This window comes from Ciona intestinalis, chromosome 9, assembly GCF_000224145.3.
Source record: "Ciona intestinalis chromosome 9, KH, whole genome shotgun sequence".
In the NCBI taxonomy this organism is placed as follows: Eukaryota; Metazoa; Chordata; class Ascidiacea; order Phlebobranchia; family Cionidae; genus Ciona; species Ciona intestinalis.
Window position 1 is genome coordinate 2,954,002 of NC_020174.2, and position 7,596 is coordinate 2,961,597.

Here is a 7,596-nt window from a genome sequence, read left to right on the forward strand (position 1 = left end):
TTAAAGCTGTAATGCAGCACTTTGGTTACTGGCAGCAACGAAGGCATCATAGTTGCTCACTATACTTTGCGGTACAGCAAGATCCGGGAGTGTGGTGGCTAAACTTATCGTCGGCTCCGATCTCGTGTTACGGCGCGTTCGCGTGGAGCGCACATATTTAACCGACGGGCGAGATAAAAATCTCAGCTGCATACTTCGGGTGGCCACGCGAGGACAGACCGCCGATCCAAGTCACGACTTTGCGAGCGCGTCGACTCCCACGGCTCATGTTTGTTTGCGGAAGACTTGCTGCATGGAAAGCTTCAACCTCGCCCAAGGTACATTTCCCTTATAGTTGCGGATGTAAAATCGATTTGCTGATTCCGAGATTTCGAAATGAGAACTTTCCGATTCCACTGTTAGATAACACAAGCCCAAGCAGCTTCCGCGCCAAAGTCGCGCGTGTGACAATTCCTCCAAAGAACCAAATACGGTGGCGGGATCTATCGTCGAGCATAACAGTGACTATTACTAAAGCATCTACTTACAACAGCAGCAAGGCGTTGGCAGTATATGCGTCTGCTTCGTTATGTGCATTGCAACGGTTTCCGGGAAATGTGAAGAGCTCTAGTCCGGACTTGCGTATGTAAAGTTAAAAACGAAATGTCCTTTAAGCTAACTGTATGTCACGTTTTTAAAATAAAAAGAAATATGACTTTAAACGCAACTACAAATATGAATTAGACAACACACTGAACTCGGGCAGACGGCGTATAAAACATTACTAATGAGTTTCGTTCATTTGCATCACGTTTAGCGACCAGTGGTAACGATTTGTTAAGTTTCTAGAATAGGCCACCATTTCCTTTCAAATCGTGATCAGCATAACTCGTTGTATTTGAGGGCTATGTATATAAGACGCAACGTAGAACAACAACGAATTTTTCGATTAGATTTTATAACGGTAAGAATTGCGGGTCCATTGTGAGTGAAATAATAAAGTGCGTGTTGAATCTCGGGGATCGCAACAGGTGTCATTCGTGTTTTGACGCTCGTGTTTACATGGTCGGCCAACCGTGGCCGTGTCTCATGTTGGGTGTCCCACTGGCTGACGAAGCCGTCGAATACTGTGGCGCTTAGGTTAAATTATCCTTGTCGCTCTGTTTAACGCCCGCCAAGGGGTTTATAAGGCCAGGTGTGTACTGTACACTGAGCAGGGAACGAGCGAAAGAGAGTCAGAAAAATCTCGGCTGCGTTTTTGATCCTTGAACGAACACCAGTTATGTTCGAAGGCGTGTAAAAATAACAACAATCTTCATAAGCACCGCTGCTTGTGAATATCTGACCCGACAGTTGGTTTCAGTTTCCGGCTACTAACCCGCAGCAAAGCCGGTCATGCAGGTCTCTACTCGCGTACTGTGGCTTCCGGGGATCTATAACCGCACTATATGTTTAATGCCCAAGTTAGTCGATGTACTTGAACGTGGTCGACGCCCGGAATCGGGAAGTTTCCGACTCGCGGGCTATATACAAACATGACTGTCGAAACGCTGTGCAGTTTATACGTTCTTGTTGCTGCTCCGAGGAGACGGTGGCTAAAAATAGCCAGATCCTACGAATTGCCGGGTCTAACTACCATGTGCACAATCGTGAACCCTACTGCCAATCATACGGCGGACAATTCGCCTTTCAGGTGCGTGACAACGCAGCGGTGGCTTTTGTGAATGAAGAATTCAAGTTCTTTGTTTCGTTTCGACGTCAGTTTGTCGTCACAATCTACAGTGTTACACGGGTGGCGCTCGCTCAAACAAAAGCCTCACCCGAACAAATCAGCACCGAGGCCGGACAACTATACCCAGCACACGTGCGCCGCTTTCACCTGTATGTACATCCAACGCTCGCTCAGTTTGAGGAGAAAAACAGAGCCAAAGCGAACGCGGGGAGAAGGCAGGTTCGCGCCGGAAGAAAAATCAATAGAAATCGAAGAAAGCAAATAGAAAAGTGACCCGAGACAAGTAGGAGATCAGAGCACAGGTGGCGAAATGTTTTACCGGGAAAGAATTGCATTCTGGTGAAGTCGCCAGGCGTTTACAACCCTAACATGTTTGTCTATTTGTCAGCATACAAAGCAGGAACATCCCGTTAGCCGCCGCGAAAACGCGCTGGGCGTGTGAGGTGAGGCGCCGTACGTATAACGATTTGTCAGGCTCAGAACAATCGATTTGTGTGTAAGGTGAAACCTCGAAGCTGGTTAGTGCTTAACGCTGGGTGGCGCGGATAAGTTTTGTTGCAGATGTGACCGCATGCTTTATCATTTCAATTTTTCCGATAAAATTTACAATGTATATTAGGTAAAGATGGTTCATGTTTCATTTGTTTTTTCGTCCCATTTGGTAGTAAAGAAAAAAAAATTACAGAATTATATAACTGTAGCCGCAAACACCACTGTGTTGTTAACTGTTAAAAACTTGTTCATGAGATATGGGATGTTATGTGCTAACGGTGTTAAATCCTACCCAACAGTACTATATATTGCTTGGTACAAACTTATGCGGTGATAAACTTTATGGTCAAGTTTAACCTTTCGTTTTGACGGCAAATATGAATCAGCAAAAACCGCATTGACGTACACTTTCTTATTTATATCATTACCGCTTCTACAAATCGTAGTTGGTTCAATTGTCACATCAAATTTACAAAAATGGAATCGATATACGTATGTGTTGATTTTTACAGGCGTTTATATCTCAATATAATTTACAAGCGTTTTTGTCGCATAGATTGAGCAAAACAGAAAAGTGATTTGCTTTTCCACTTCGCTCAATAGCACAAACAGATTATGGACGATAAACCCGCCAGTTAACATGACTATGATTAATTTATTTTCCGCGAGAATTCTTCGGTTTAGTTACAGACCTGTTTTCCCCTTCGTGTCTATGCGTCTTGTGCGTGGTTGCAGGATATATGTATTTCATAATCTTGCGGAATTTAGGGAAAACAGATGAGACGATGAGTTACCTACGGCCGAGTTCACTTCGCATGTAATCCGTTCGTGAAGCTCCGTTACAGTTTTGAATTACTACGAACAATGACAGATCGGAAAAGTTCAGAAATTTCAGCGGAAACTCTGGCTTCCGCGGTCGGCGGTGGTGCCGGATAAGCCCGAGCTCGGCTCAAGCGAGATTTAACGCGAGACAAGTGGTAGCTTCCGTGACCTGATATCGCAAGTATGGTCGGTACTATGAACACCTGGGCATGCGTCGGTCAACAGGTGAGGTAGGATTTCTACTCGTGAGTTTAACCTTTTAAGAGGATACACCGTTGTCAGAAAGTATTTGCCTTGTTGATAAATGCTCTAACCGAGCGATTTTAATTTGAAGATCCACCTTTATCGTGAGTATTTTCCCCCGTGTAATCAGCGACTGGTTTCTTCTGTAAATTTGCTTAAATACTTGAATAAAGTGCGCAAACGTTCGCCGAGTCCAAGATTTTTTCGCCAGCTGACATAACAGCAACTTCAAGGTGGTCGCAATGATTTAAACCGCTTTCAAATTTCGCCAAGAAATATGTTTTTACGCCTTGAAGTGTTCCCCATAGGAGCTATAGCACGGGATTGGAAAAAGAATGCCGAATTAAGGTCTCAGCATTTTATAGCCAGCCGCTGAGGTGAGCATCGGAAGTCTTATGTCTAGAACACGCAATACCTTATTCTCACTGCGATCGATACACTGTTATCGACTCTAAGCTTTATATTTTGTATATACAACTTGAATACAAGTGAATGTATTTTACCAAACTTGTTGTCATTTTGTATTTTATCTGCAACTAATTGAGAGGGAAGTAGTTTTTCAATATTTAGTGGTATTGAGACATTCGTTGTTGTATATCTTGGCAAAAACTAGACTTTAATAATTTATTTACTCACACATTACAATACAAGCAATAACTTGTGTGTCCGCTTTCGGTGGGTGTGTGCACACATACTAGCGCCATGGTGTATATACTGTATTATCAGCATACAGACCATATCAGCATACAGACCATGCCATTTTGTAGAGGCTGCGTTTTTATGGATATACGTAGCTGGACCTAAACGCTTTCCAGGCTCATTGTTGCAGGCTAGGCTACTGGTTGCATTTGATCAAAGACTTATTTGCGGCATCGCCAGCCATGGAGCTATCAAACCACAACGATTAGGTTACACCACAATGCGCATGCTACCCGTTGCACAACGCAGAATATCTATTGTCTATTTCAAGAATAGGTCAGAAGATTAGCGGCATTTGTTACACATTTAACAAGCAGCAAAAATTATACGGTTTTAAGGCAGTTCAATTTTAAAATGTTAATTTTCTGGTAAAATATGCTGGTAAACAATCACTCGTGTATAGAGAAATTTTATTGCATGCAATATATTCAGTAGTTTTCGTTATAATAAATAGCTTTATTTAAAAAATTCAATCTTTCATTTTTAATCTGTTATAGTATTTCGTCCGTGATTAATAATAGTTTCCAACACTCAAAATTATTTAATTTCAATATTAACTTGTATGTAGTTAATTTGATATAAGAAAACAACTGCTTTTAATTTCTGCCTGCTTTGCAAAATTGTTCCTATGTTTATGTGCAGTGTGCACTTTATTTTTTTTACAAAATTAATTTTATTTACTTTAATGCTTTATAAATATTATTTGCAAGAAATTAAATTTTTCGATTTCGGTCGCCATTTTATGTTATATTTTTAAACATATTTTATTTTAAATTCTTTAAATTAAAGCAGAACAAAATTAATTGTTACAAAAATCATTAAAATGGCCGCCCGACGAAGAGACGACCGGTAGCTATTTTTAAAACTATCGCCTTGTGACGTCACAGTGCGATTCGTCTTCAATTGAAACGCATTGTTGTCTTTCGGTAACCTGGCAACCTAACTTGAAGTTGCCAATGGCTTGTGTGTTACTTTGACTTCTGTCTATTGTTTTCGTTTTGTACAAACTGATTGGTATGAAAGTCGTTGCCAAGTTTTTCTTTACAAAGAAAAAGAAATATTTTTCGTTTTTTTTCACGTAACCGTGCTCGTGTTTGATAAAAATGAACACAGCGTGGCGTTTTTAATAATTTAAATGTACGGTTGTTAAAATATTGACTAAAATGCGTTTTAAATTTAATTTGTTATCCGCAGAAAAAAATCGTAATTTTCAAAATATTTAGTTGACTTTATTTATTGAGTTAATCGAAATGAAATTTACGAATTGCTCGGTGTTTTATTGTTGCGTTTATATAAGATCATATTAGACGCTGTTACCGGTACAGTGAACAGAGGGTGTAAAACGGATTGGCTTAACCGGTAAGCTGCAATACGACGACGGCCCGCAGTCCATAGTAGATACACGTTTCATATTCAACAATAGCAATTCCTGTTACTAATTGCTGCCGCGCCATTTTAAGCGTGCCGACCGGAAAAGAAAGGAACTGCATCGGATAGACCGAGAGAGAGAAAAAGTCAGCCGAGCCAGCACCGCCAGAAAGACGCAAACGATATACTGAGTGAACGAGTCTAGACGCAGCGTCGATTTTCAGTTGTCCAGACTTGTAAGGGCGATGGGCATGTTATAAAAATATGCTGCTTGATCAATGTACGTGTATTGTAAAAATATTGAGGAATACGATATGACGTGTTGCAGTTTAAGGTCAATGAGGTCAGGGAGTGTTTAGGCGTTGCGAGAACTTGTGTAGGCTAACGTTACGTTGGCTTCTAGTGTTTAGTCGATATAGGTGTGGCTGCGAATTGCCACTTGCACGGACGTAGTTGTTTATACGCAGTGGGGCCGTGGTCCAACTCAGCCGAATGTTGCGCCAATCGTGAAAAACGATAACAATGGTGACTGACTCTCATTTCGAATTCATTTGTAATGAATAATGCAGTCGGAATCTGGTGAGAGACCGAGGCCGTGGAAACTAGCGCTCGCTGGCCGCATCTTGGGTTAACGCCGTCAGCGTTCGAGTTTCTTCGGTTAGGTGTTTTATAAACAAACTTTAAAGCGTAGCAGAGAGATATCAGACAGGGAAATTCTCGTCTGACGAAAGAACGCTGCACCAGGTTTTTGCGACATCTAAGCTCGTGTTGCAAGTGTTGTGTATAAAAGTACGCGGTGAGTTGTATTGAATGGTAGCGACAAGGGGAGGCGTTGTGGCTGATTCTCTACGCAGCTGGTTGAACAACGAGACCTAACCCACTTACCCAAGACAATAGCTGTGCATGCGATCGCGTTTGGAATCGTGGACAATACGATTGAATGTAACAGAACACCGGCACAGCAGGGCAGCAAGTGTCAAGTGCACCAAATCCCGTTTAGGGTCACGGCGTTCGAGTTAGAATTGTGTCAGCCGGCCCGGACAAGGCCCAGGTGCGTGGTCACCTTTGTCATAAGCCAGCGCTTCTTCGTGAGCTTTACTCTAGATTGAGGGGTTTAATAGATCGACCGGATAGAACATTTGGCAGTCGTAAGAGGAAAGGCCGTGTCGTGTTTCTATATGTCGGCGTCAGTAGAATTTCGCCCGAGGGAAACTATTTTGTTTATTGTCACGACGTTTAGGCTGTTGAGAATATTTATACCGAATTGGCATTCAGCGTAAACAGAGTAGGTATTTTGGTGAATTTGGTGAAATATTTTACCGTTAGAGCGGGCGCGAAGCCACGAAGGATAAGTATAGGCTTAAGGCAAAGGGTGACGGTCGGGCTATATGGTATAGCCTGGTACATGGTTACAAGGTGTTATTTCCGCCCTGGCATTTTGTATTCGGAGAGAAAAGCGCGAAAAATCTAACCACGCCAACCGTATTTGGTTCTGACGCGACCTGTGCCAGGGCATAATATTTATACCTCGGCTGCAGGAATCCGGTACCTCCCGGTGTACCGTTGTATCGCAAGCAACCGAACCCGCTCACTTGCGACAGCGGCTGCAAAATAGAAATGTCACAGTCCGGATTAGACAGGATTAACCGTACATACACACACGGAATTATTTTGCCGGCTGGTAAGACCTGTCGGCGAATCCCGAATTAGCCGTGTTTGGAATACACACACTGCGTTCACGTAATATTTTCGATTCAGAATAAGTGGGTGTTGTGTAACCGTTGCACCTGACCGCTAAGCGAAAAGATTCGGTGGCTTATATAGTGCAGTGAGAGTTAAAGCATTGTAACGATGCGTTGAGACAGCAGAGAATCTTGTGTAATTAGCTGGAAAAACTATCATTGCCGTTCTACTTGTAGCTGAAGAACGTATTTACGTTGGAGATTTGACGTCAACCATTCGACTTGTGTGCTAGCGGCAGTTCAACAACGTTTGTACATAAACATTTCAAATGCACGCAACTTGTTTGTGTTGCTCAATGAAGCAAGTAAGTTGAGGTCATCGCTAACGTCGTGGCAGGGCAGTTTCATCAAGATTTTTTTGGCAGAGGACATTCTGTTGTAAATATATATTATTTCAAACCAAGTGTTTTGTATTATTTTATATATTAATTAGGGGGGAGGCAGGACACATTTAGCATGTAATATCTAAATATCCTGATCGTGTATTGAACAATTAAAAACGGCCTAGGGGAATCATAG